This window comes from Giraffa tippelskirchi, chromosome 11, assembly GCF_054371585.1.
Source record: "Giraffa tippelskirchi isolate mGirTip1 chromosome 11, T2T-mGirTip1v1.2.pri, whole genome shotgun sequence".
Taxonomy (NCBI): Eukaryota; Metazoa; Chordata; class Mammalia; order Artiodactyla; family Giraffidae; genus Giraffa; species Giraffa tippelskirchi.
Genome location: NC_137285.1, coordinates 133,444,457 through 133,456,322, shown reverse-complemented (window position 1 = coordinate 133,456,322; position 11,866 = coordinate 133,444,457). Strand labels below are relative to the sequence as shown.

The 11,866-nt window shown below is 42.2% G+C and overlaps 1 long non-coding RNA gene across 1 annotated transcript in view; it reads left to right on the top strand.

Moving 5' to 3' along the window:
* LOC145526910 (uncharacterized) overlaps nucleotides 1-11,866 on the top strand; it is a 28,706-nt gene that overhangs the window by 1,883 nt on the left and 14,957 nt on the right. The window contains exon 2 of the long non-coding RNA XR_014069295.1: nucleotides 7,666-7,874. This is a non-coding gene — a long non-coding RNA (uncharacterized LOC145526910). The remainder of the gene's footprint in view (nucleotides 1-7,665; nucleotides 7,875-11,866) is intronic.

Here is an 11,866-nt window from a genome sequence, read left to right as displayed (position 1 = left end):
AGCTAGTGTAACTGAGACATTGATAGTTGAAGTTAAATTTAAATTTAAATAGCCACACGTGGCTAGTAGCTATCATACTGGACAGTTCAGGTATACCAATAATTCTTCATGTGTCACAGCCTTTGGAAACTCATTGGAAACTGTGGACCTTCTTACAGAAAAATGTACCTAGAGCTGCTGGCTTGAATGTTTGATTAAAGTCACAGAGGATGCATGGCTCTTTGGAAGCCCCACTCATGTGCCTCAGGTTAAGAATCCCTAGGAAAGTAAACTTACTAGTGGTTGAAGAGGACCCCCCCATCCCCTTCCCTCCCCGCCCCGCCGGACAGCTGTATTCCCAGAGCTTTTCCACCATCTTGCTCTGTCCCCCATCCCTGATTCTCTAGAATCCACTGGGCTGTGTTTCTTGCTTTTGCAATAAGGATGTCAGGACATTATCAACAGCAGTATAGATCCAAGTGCCCATCTTTTGAAGGCTTCTTTCAGTCGATTGGTGAATAATGATTGTGTGCCCTCCATGACCTAAGTACTGGACTGACTGCTGAGGGTACAAAAGGGGAACATGGCAGTCATGGTTTCTGTAAAGCTGTAGTGTATGTGAACAAATATGCATTCACTCACTTGCTCATTCATTCAATATACTGAGCAGTCAGGGCTAGGCTGGGTACTGATTTACTGAGTAGCCACAGATTGCAAATCAGCATGACAAGTTAGGAAGGTAGGCACTCAGTATCATGGACTATGGTGGAGGGGATGGATTAGGGAAGGCCTTCTGGAAGAAAGGACATTGAAACAGACAGAAGGTGAGAGAGATAAGCCAGACAGCAGAGGTCTGAATATATGAGAGGAGGAAAAGGTCTTGTGTGAATTGACAGCAGCAGAACTTGAGGAGATGCCCCTGTGATCCTGTACCTCCCATCAGCTGGAAGTGAGACCTGGCAGTGGGACATATTCCTTGGTGCCTCACCCCACCAGCACTGCCTTTGCATGAGACAGAAAGTGCTATGCTTGAGTAGTGAGTCCCCCACTGCCTGTCCAGAGGTTAGGATTTCAAACAATAGAGAAGCATTACTTTGGGTTTGTAAGAGCTCCCAATGAAAAGGCATGGCCCCTGAGGCAGGTAACTTAGTACCTTTCTGTGCTCTTGGACAGGCAAGATGAGATTTGTTGGGGGGGGGGGGCGGGGGGGAGCGGGGGGGGGGCAAGAGGAGGAGTGGGAGGAAGCACAGAAAAAGATCAGAGCTAGAGAAAGAGAAGGATAGTTGAGTTCAGTCGCTCAGTCGTGTCCAACTCTTTGCGACCCCATGGACTGCAGCACACCAGGCCTCCTTGTCCTTTGAGTAAACTCCCAGAGTTTACTCAAACTCATGTCCATTGAGTTGGTGATGCCGTCCAACCATCTCATCCTCTGTCATCCCCTTCTCCTCCCACCTTCAATCTTTCCCAGCATCAGGGTCTTTTCAAATGAGTCAGTTCTCTGCATCAGGTGGCCAAAGTATTGGAGTTTCAGCTTCAACAGCAGTCCTTCCAATGAATATTCAGGGCTGATTTCCTTTAGAATGGACTGGTTGGATCTCCTTGCTGTTCAAGGGGCTCTCGAGTTTCCCCAACACCACAGTAAGGAAGGAGGAAATTAGAAAGTGGGTGGAGACTGGAGACAGTCTTTACTTATTTGCAGCATTGCCAGCGGCAGGCCCTGACCCTGGGGATTGAGAACTGCACATCCTTTCCCCTGATTCTAGTTGGTTTCCTGCCAGACACTAGTAGTTTCCAACAGTTAGATTGTTCCAGAGGTAGTCTTGGCTCCCATGGGAATTACAAGAGAATTCCAGCACTGCTGTGCAGGGGGAAGTTTACATAATTTCCCCTGAACTTGCCTGCATTCTCTCTCTCTCTCTGTTTGGTATCCATTTATTATTTATTTATTTGGCTGCATAGGGTCTTAGTTGCATCATGGGGGATTTTTTGCTCCAGTGCACAGACTCTCTAGTTGTGGCATATCGTTTCTGTAGTTGGGGCACACAGGCTTAGTTACTTCACAGCTTGCGGGATCTTAATTCCCCGACCAGGAATTGAACCCATGGTCCCCTGCATTGCAAGACAGATTCTTAACCACTGGACCAACAGGGAAGTCCCCTACCTTCTCTTCTTTTATATTTTCATCCCTCTACTATCCTACAAGAGTTAAGTCCTCTCAACCAGAGGGTCAGGAGTAAGTGATGATATTAAATAGTCAAGGTGTTTCACTGTGTAATTGCTTTCTTTCATCTTAAAAATTGCCTTATATTTCTTCCTATGTGAATGTATGGCTAAGTATGCTGTCATTTGTAATCTTTATTCTTGATGAGGCAAAGGAACCAGAAGCAAAGGGAGTGACATTTAACAGCAGGTTGTACCAGTGGAAAGGAAAAGCAATTTCAAAAAGGTGAGCTGGTATGCTGATCTGCTATTTCTGGCTGCAAATAATGTCATCAAAACAACAAAATCCAGCCAGAAGTTACTAAAACAATAGGAAAACCTTGTCATCTGTGGAACAAGGAGTCTCATACTAGATCAATTTCAGAGTGTTTCATTCAAGTGGCTTGATGACATCAGTAAGGAACCAGGTTTTCTGTTTTGTTTTTTTTCTCCGAGAGGCATAGGGAAAAAAGTGTTTCCTCTCTTTATTGGGAAGAAGATTTTTCCAACAGACATCCTTTCACATCTCATTGGCCAGAATTGTGTCACAGGCCAATGCCAGATCCAGTGACAGGCAAGGGGACTGGAATTTCCAGGGATGATTTAGGCAAATCACGATTCACTTCCTAGGGATGGAAGATATATAGCTCCCTGTAAACCGTGTGGTTAGAGTTCTGTTGGCAGGGAAGTTGATGGCTGTGTCTACTAGGACCAATCATGATTAACTGCTTTCAGATTTAAAAGCACCGTGAACATTCTACCTTTTTCTACTTCTCTGCTCAAAATTGCACACATTCTTCAAGGCTCAACTCAAATGTCACCTTTCCTGTGAGATTTTCCCTTATACCTCCAGTCAGAACTTATTACTTCTTCCTAAATATGCCCAGAACCTTTGTCTCTCACACATAACACTTTTCACAGTCTGCACTGGGTTAAGAAATTTGCCTTCTTTGTCTTCCCTAATTCTGAATTCCTTGCGAGGAAGGACCACATATGATTCATGTTTATGTGCTAAGTCCAGGGACCAGCACATTTATTGCCTTTCCCCACAAGTTGATCCCCATAAGACAGATTCCCCTTGAGTCTGGGGACCATTATTGTTGGTTCATCATATACCCAGCACCTAGGGCAGTGCCTGGTGCATGTAGGTGCCTGAAAGGTATTTTGAATAAATAGTAGAATAATAATAACTACCAATCTCTACTTCAGGTCAAGGTGGATGAGAGAAGGGGCGGGATTTACACTTCCATTTCAAACAGATAAACAAAAAAACAGACAAAAGATATGAAACAACAGTTTCCAAGGCACTGATCACCAGCAATGAAGGACACTAGAAATAAGTAAGGTGATCTTTCCATGGTCCTAGTTTGCTTTTCTTCACTTATTTTCCAGGGCACAATTCAGAGAGGAGAAACTAAGATGAAGCCTGGCAGATGTCCTGAGTTGAAAAGAGAGAGGTGAGTGTCCAAAGACCAAATCAGCCACATTTCTTAGGAGACAGAACCAGACAGCAGACAGCTGCATAGAGAGAGATCCCCAAAGATCAGCAGAGGGTCCCCTTGAGTATTCAGTCGAGTGTTGATCAGTGCATCCATGAGCCTGAGGAGTGAACCATCTGAAAGGGTGAGAAGGAATAATGAGTGTCAGGAATGATGCCCGTTCCCAGCAGCTGGACTGGAAAGACAGTTCCTGGGGCACTGTTGGGGTGTGTACTCAGGAACGTCTTGATTCAGTGGTGGGGAATAATTAGCCGCAGTCAGAGCACAACTCCAGAAAATGCGTAATGAGCAGAAAAGCAAGACTTAAAAAAAAAAAATCAAACCATTTCCAAGTAACTGAACTTCATCCCAGGTAAAAATCTCAAGAAAAGCCTTAGAGGAATGCAAAAAATATCCAGCACCCAACAAGATAAAACACAGTTACTAACATCCAGTCAGATACAAGAAGGCATGGAAACATGACCTGTAATGAAGAGAATAATCAGTCAAATAAAACTGGCCCAGAACAGACACGGATATTAGTGTGAACAGGGAAGAACATTGAGAGTTATTATAATTGTATTCAGTATGTCTAAAAGATTCAGAAGAGACAATGAAGATATAAAAATGACTCAAATTGAAAGTCCAGAGGTTAAAAATTATCCCTCAGATGAAAAATACACTGCATGGTTATGAAGAAAAACTAGTGCTTTCATTTACATTACATACAGTACTCTCTGAATACCACTGTATTTTGTCGCCTTTGATGCTTCTGACCACCAAATGTGCTTGGGGTTTTCCCAAGCAATTCTGCAGCACCACCAGGGTCCTGCAGTTTCACTCAGTTCTGACATATCTACCCAGAGATGTCAGATGCCACAGGTTAAGTGTTCAATCTTACATGACTGTCTCCCCACCAACTTCAGATGTTGGTTAGAAGTCCAAGTTGTTACATGTGCTTCTGACTGACTGTCTATAGATTGAATCCCCCTCCTTTGTCCAATTAATTTCCTAGAATTTTTCACAGAACTCAGGAAAACATTTTATGTACTTGATTATAGAAGGGTATAACTCAAGGATGACCAGATGAAGGAGATGCATAGAGCAAGGTATGTAGGAATGGACATGGAGTTTCCATGCATCCTCTGGACTTACCATTCTCTGAGGACTTCTGTGTTTTTGTTGTTGTTCAGTCACTAGATCATGTCTGACTCTTTGCAACCCCATGCACTGCAGCACACCAGGCTTCCCCATCCATCACCAACTCCCAGAGCCTGCTCAAACTCATGTCCATTGAGTCGGTGATGCCATCCAACCATCTCATTCTCTGTCATCCCCTTCTCCTCCCGCCTTCAATCTTTCCCAGCATCAGGGTCTTTTCCACTGAGTTCTTTGCATCAGGTGGCCAAAGTGTTGGAGTTTCAGCTTCAGCATCAGTCCTTCAGGTGAATACTCAGGACTGATTTCCTTTACAATTGACTGGTTGGATCTCCTTGCATTTCAAGGGACTCTCATGACTCTTCTCCAGCACCACAGTTTGAAAGCATCAATTCTTCAATGCTCAGCCTCCTTTATAGTCCAACTCTCATATCCATACATGACTATCGGAAAACTCATAGCTTTGACATGCAGACCTTTGTCAGCAAAGTGATGTCTCTGCTTTTTAATATGTTGCCTAGGTTTGTCATAGATTTTCTTCCAAGGACCAAGCGTCTTTTAATTTTCGTGGCTGCAGTCACTATCCGCAGTGATTTTGGAGCCCAAGAAAATAAAAATCTGTCACTGTTTCTACTTTTTCCCCATCCATTTGCCACGAAGTGATGGGATCAGATGCCATGATCTTAGTTTTTTGAATGTTAAGGCTTAAGCCAGCTGATGTACTCCTTTTCCAATTTTGAACCAGTCCATTGTTCCATGTCTAGTTCTAACTGTTGCTTCTTGACCTGCATACAGGTTTCTCAGGAGGCAGATAAGGTGGTCTGGTATTCCCATCTCTAAGAATTTTCCAGTTTGTTGTGATCCACACTGTCAAAGACTTTAGCATAGGCAGTGAAGCAGAAATAGATGTTTTCCTGGAATTCCCTTGCTTTCTCTATGATTCAGCAGGTGTTGGCAATTTGATGTCTGGTTCCTCCGCCTTTTCTAAATCCAGCTTGTACATCTGGAAGTTCTCAGTTCATGTACTGTTGTAACCTAGCTGGAAGGATTTTGAGCATTACCTTGCTAGCATGTGAAATGAATGTTCAAAAGTAGTTTGAACATCCTTTGGCATTGCCTTCCTTTGGGACTGGAATGAAAACTGGCCTTTTCCAGTCCTGTGGCCGTTGCTGAGTTTTCCAAATTTGCTGGCATATTGAGTGCAGCACTTTCACAGCATCATCTTATAGGACTTTAAATGGCTCAACTGGAATTCTGTTACCTCCACTAGCTTTGTTTTTAGTAATGGATCCTAAGGCCCACTTGACTTCGGATGTCTGGCTCTCTGTGAGTGACCACATCATTGTGGTTATCTGGGTCATTAAGACTTTTTTTGTATAGTTCTTCTGTGTATTCTTGCCACCTCTTCTTAATCTCTTCTGTTTCTGTTAGGTCCTTGTAGCTCACAAAACCCTTTCCTTTTGGGGCTTATGGAGGTTTCACTACATAGACATGGTTGATTAAATCATTGGCCATTAGTGATTCACTCACGTACCAGCCCCTTTCACCTCCTTGGAGTCTGGAAGTTGGTGGATATGGCTGAGAGTTTCAATCCTATAATCACATGGCTAGTTCCCCCATCCTTCGGCACTTTACAAAATCATCTTATTAAATTAATATCAGATTCTTTACCAACTGAGCCACCAGGGAAGCCCATATATGTGTGTGTGTGTGTGTGTGTGTGTGTGTGTGTAGTATATATACATATATATGTGTGTATAAAATGCAAGCAACATTAAAAAAAATCCTAAAGCAGGTAGACAAAGAGAAAAGGTGGGGGAACCTAGAACAGATGAGACAAATAGAAAACAAATAGCAAGATGACAGAATCAAATCTAGCCATGTTAATGATCACGTTAATGGTAATCATATAAACACTCCAGTTTAAAAGGCAGAGATTGTCAAATTGTGTAAAATAGTGATATACAGCTATGTGCTGCTACAGAAAATACACCCTAAATATTGAAAAGACCCTGATGCTGGGAACGATTGAGGGCAGGAGGAGAAAGGGATGACAGAGGATGAGATGGTTGGATGGCATTGCCGACTCAATGGACATGAGTTTGGGTAAACTCCGGGAGTTGATGGACAGGGAAGCCTGGCGTGCTGCAGTCCATGGGGTCGCAAAGAGTCAGACACGACTGAGCGACTGAACTGAACTGAACTGAACTGAATTGATAGGGACACAAATGGGCTAAATAGTAGAAGATGGGAAAAATAACATACTGACACTAATCAAAGGAGAGTTGGAGTGACTATATTTGTATCAGACAAAGTACATTTCAGAACAAAGAACATTGCTAAGAAAAAGGAAGTCTTATCATAATCACATAAGGGTCAATTAATCAAGAGAGCATAACAATCCTAAATGTCTATGTACCTAATGGCAAAACTGCAAAATAAATGAAGCAAAAAAAGCATTGCAAAGAGAAACAGACAAATACACAATTATAGAAATTTTTTAAAAAATGCTCTCTTAATAACTGATGGAACAAGTAGGCAGAAAATCAGCAAATAATGGACTTGAATAGCACTAACTATGCTTGAGCTGATTGACATTTCAGAAAATTCTACCCAACAAGAGTAGAATATACATTATTCTCAAATTCACAAAATTTGCCAAGATAGAACATCTTCTGGCCCATAAAATGTCTCATTAAATTTAAATGGATTCAAGTAACATAAAGTGTGTTCTTGGAGTGGATGGGCTGGTTAACTACCAAATGTTGGGTTTCATAGTCAAAGCAAAACTAACTAAAGAAAAAACTAACTTCAGGCAATCAAAAAATTTAGCTTGCCTTGGGACTATCAGTTTCAGATCCAACAATAAAAGAGCTTGGAAGTTGTCACTCCTGACCTTACAACAAGAAAAAAGCTGAAAAGCAGGGACTTTTCTTGGACTCACCATAAGACTGAGGTTTCAGGGCAAACCACCACCAGGAATCTGGAGAGACAAGTGGCTACAGATATTCAAGGTCAAGATCAGCTTACCTGAGCAGAAGCTGCCAGAACCAGAACCTGGTAAGAATAGTAGAATAAATTGCTGAGGCTGAGTGTGGACTAACAGGAGAGTGGAACTCCCGTGGGAGCTGTTATCTTGAGAGCAGGGGGCAGATGTTTTGTGGTTTTACCTCCAAGAACCACACCAGGTGGTAAAGTGCCAAGAAAAAAATCATCTATGTCTCGGCAGGTAGACAAGGAAAGTAACCATTTTGAAATATGCCCAGAATATTTTCCATCACACAGGACTGACTACTCCTCAGTGAAAAAGACTTTTCAGAGCCTTATCTCATCTTGGGAAAGAGCATTAAAAGAAAAACTTATTGGAATATATTTGATTTACATTGTTGTGTTAGTTTCTGCTACACAGCAAAATGAATCAGTTATACATATATCCACTCTTTTTTAGATTCTTGGGGAAAGATCATTTTCCCGCCTTCAGCCCCTCTAGCTTTTCTGTATCACCTAAGAGGGAAGAGATAGCAAAGAAACATTTGTAAAAGGATGCAAGCCCACAGTTAGACTGAAATTTAATCATAAGTTTATAGAATGCTTCCCTTCCCCCACTCTTTGCCACCACATTAACAGGGCTCCTGTATAAGTGAATTACTGCTGAAAGAACTGTAAGGCTCAGACTCTTTTTAAGAAGGAGTTCTTAGGGAAACCCAAAGACAACAGAGGAGATTTTAAAAAAAGAACTCTAGAGAAATTTGAAGCCCCTGGTTTCCTATGGTTATAGCAAATGTGAAACACAACCCAACTGCTTGTCAGATTTACATAAAACTTCACTAAATGGTTATTTGCCTTAGTTTCTATTACCTAATAGGTCATGTCTGCCTTTCAATGGAAAATTACAAGACATGATAAAAGGGAAGAGCAAATACAGTCTGAAGAGGAATGGCAAGGATCAGAACTGGGTATAGATATGATGCAGAGTGTGAAATGATTGATAGGCCATTTAAAACAACTATGACAAAAATAGGCTCTAGTTGAAAAAGTAGACAGCATGCAAGAACAGTAGGTAGTAATGGCAGAGAGAAGAAAACCTTGAGAAGGAACCAAAAGGAAATGCTAACACACCAGGGAGTCCCTCTAAGACTCTGCCTACACAGGATCAGAGAAGAAAGAATGGTCTGTGTGGGCAGCTCATTCCCAAGAAGCAGAGGAGAGGAAGCTCCTGGACCACTGATGTGGGGCTCTTTGGGGGGCAGCAGAGAGTGGAGGCTCAGAGTGTTACCTAGTGGCTGCTTCTCCACATAGCAAAAAGCATCAGAAGTGAAGAAATTTCTCCCAACATGGTGATTATGCAAGATGTAACCACAGCGTGAAGGGCAGGTTAAAAAGCAGAAAGATTAAGTTAGAAAGCTATTGCCAGTGTAACAAAGATCACAACTTTGATATCTTAAATCAAGTTATTTTTATCCTTGGTGCTATGGACTGAACCATGTGCCATCCCCCCAACACCCTGTAAATCATATGTTGAAGTCCTAACTTCCAGTGTGATTATATTTGAAGACAGGACCTTTAGGAGGTCATTAAAATTAAATGAGGTTTGAAGGGTGGGGCCTTATTTCAGTAGGACTGGTAGCATAATAATAAAAAGAGAGGAGAACTTACCTACCTCCACCCCTGTACGCCCACCCCTTGAAAAGGCCATGCTAGGATACAGTGAGAGAGTGACCATCTGCAAGTCAAGAAGAGAGTTCTCACCAGAAACTAACCATCCTGACACTCTGATCTTAGACTTCTTGCATCCAGAACCATGAGAAACTTAATTTCTGTCGTTGAGGCCACCCAGCCTGTGGTAGTCTGCTATGGCAGACTAATGCACCCGGTAATTCTGTTTCATGGTACAGCCAAGTTGTGTGTAGACAGAGAGGACACCAGTCAAAAAGGTGAGAGCCTAAAAAATGCAAGAAAGAGGAAGTGAGTGATGAAGAAAAGTCCTAGGTCGGCAGAGTCCTATGGAAAGTAGATGAAATCTAGAGACTCTCAACTAAAAACTGACTAAAAGACAAAATTCTGCCTTCATTTCGAAAGATTCATGGATCACCTGGAGTGCCTTGAGGACTCCACATGATCTTCTGAACCCTTACTTACAGAACCTCTGTCTTAGAGACTAACCAGGTGGGCTGAGACCACCCTTCAAAGAGCTTTGAAGGGAGCTGCTGGGGCCGGGTGGGGGTTGGGGGGATGTTGATAACAGGAAATCAAATGATAACATTTGGAGGATGAGGAAGGGCAGTTGTTGGACCTCATGTGTTAGGAGTCAGGGTCTCCGTGGAGTGTGAGGTGCTGGGGCATGACAAGAATGGAAAAGGTTGAGATTAAACTCACATTGGGGAACAAGAAATAAGTAGGAATGAGGAAAGGAAATTCAGTGTATAAGCACAGTCAGCTGAAGTCAGATTATATATGACTGCTGTAGAGTTCATCAACCTGATGTGCAATGTTCACCAGCTCTAGCTGGAGGTTTTTAGCAACAGAAATAGTGGCAGAAAAAAAAATGGATTGGGGGTTTACTGCAAATTAAGGATTGTCCAGGAAAGTACAGGGATAGATTTGCTATAAACTAGGAATTATTTTAAATGAAAGCCTAACTCTCAAATATTAGATAAGGAAAGAAAGAAAACAGAGAGAGAGGGAGCGGGGGAGGGAGGGAACTCTCTGAGTGATTGGGAGGGAGAGGAAATGGGGCAAGGAAGGAAGGAAGCTTAAAGAAAGAAAAAGAAAGAAAGTCCTTTCAGCCTTTGGAAGGATTAGCACCTTAGCTATCCTTGGCCAGCCCTGGGGCATTGAATTTCTTATTCTGAATGTATGACATTTGACACTCTGTTAGTAAGAACTTAGAGGAAGATTTGTTTTGTTTGCTCAAGGCATATAACTAAGCCCCAAAGGCAGGAAGTTTCTAGAGGTGTCCTACTCTGCTCCCAGTTACCCCAGCCCCTGTCTCCAAGGCAGGGACTTCTAAGGCTTCCCTGACTCTAATGGTGGGCTGGGAAGACCACTGGTGTGAACTTCTCTTTTCACGTTTGCCAGTAGAAATTAGACAGGTGTGTTCTTATACCTGCAATCCTTAGTGAGTCCTGGAAGAGGTGCAGTGTCCACATTGCCTGCACAGGATGCTGCAGGAATAACTACTGGCGCCCTCCTCCGCAAAAGGTAATCAAAAAACATTCAGGAATTTTACCAATAAGCCAAGGGATAACGAAACCAAATGTACTATACGGCAAAGATTTTTTCTCCCTTTTGAACAATTATATGAGTGACATAAAATGAAAATTACGGCAAGTCTTACCACCCAGAGATAGCCATGTCGGCATCTTGATGTATATTAGACCTGACACTTTCATATGCAAATATAGAAATGCATGTTTTATGAAAATGGTGTCATATTATACACATTGTTTTTCAATCTTCTCTTCCTTCTGCAGTTTATCAGTTTGTTGTGAACACTTCAAGTGCGTTTACAGTCAGCCCTTCTCATCTGTAGGTTCTGTGTGCACAGATTCAACCAACAGATTGAAAAATACTTAAAAAACATTTTTTTCAAAAAGTTCCAAAACGCAAAACTTGAATTTGCCATGTGCCAGCAACTATCTACATAACATTTTATGTACTTAAGTACATACATTCATTGTATTACTTAAGTAACCTAGAGATGATTTAAATTACACAGGAGGATATGCATAGATTATATGCAAATACTACTCCATTTTATGGGGCTTCCTTAGTGTCTCAGTGGTAAAGAATCTGCCTGCCAATGCAGGAGACATGGGTTCGAACCCTGGGTGGGGAAGATCCTCTGGAGGAAGAAATGGTAACCCACTCCAGTATTCTTGCCTGGGAAATCCCATGGACAGAAGGAGCCTGGCGGGCTACAGTCCATGAGGTCACAAAGGAGTCAGACAAAACTAAGCAACTAAACAACAACAACACTCTGTTTTATACAAAGGGCTTGAGTATTCTCTGATAATTATATCCCTGGGGATTTAGGAACCAATCCCCTCACT